Source organism: Triticum dicoccoides, chromosome 7A, assembly GCF_002162155.2.
Source record: "Triticum dicoccoides isolate Atlit2015 ecotype Zavitan chromosome 7A, WEW_v2.0, whole genome shotgun sequence".
NCBI classification, from domain to species: Eukaryota; Viridiplantae; Streptophyta; class Magnoliopsida; order Poales; family Poaceae; genus Triticum; species Triticum dicoccoides.
In genome coordinates, this window is record NC_041392.1 from 677,568,834 (window position 1) to 677,569,436 (window position 603).

Sequence of the window (603 nt, forward strand, 5' to 3'; positions counted from 1 at the left end):
AAGTGCCTCACTTTGCAAGCTTGTGCTAGTCACCACACATATCACAAAAATACATGGGTTGCACCTCTGGAAAGATGGCAAAACCATTAACAAAACATATGTAGAGCTCATGCGCATATCATGCACACATTAATCATGGCAAAAATGACAAATATCTAAATGGAGCAGCTGATCTGACAATTAACTCAAGTAGCACTCTTCTAACAGCATTTTGGGCATCAAGATGAACTCAAATGAAAATGATGCAATGGAATGAAATGATGTACTCTCTGAGACGAACATTTTGATATGCTATATGCGTAAAACGGAGTTACGGATGCAAAGTTACGGCACTATGAACATAGACAAAAAGTTAGGGTTTCAGGCAAAAAGTCAACCCGATCCGGATCTGGATCTAGATCTCACCCGGTACTGTAGCAGCACGTTCTTCGAGGATCACCGTCCCGAGCTCGCCGGAGTTGACGGAGTAGACAGCGGCCGGCGTCGAGGGAGAGGAGGAGGAGGCCGGAGCCGTGCGGCGGCGCGGTGGCGGCGTCCGTGGCGAGGGGCGGCGGCGAGGCCCGGCCGCGGTGGCCGGAGCGATGCTCGGCGACGACTGGGGCG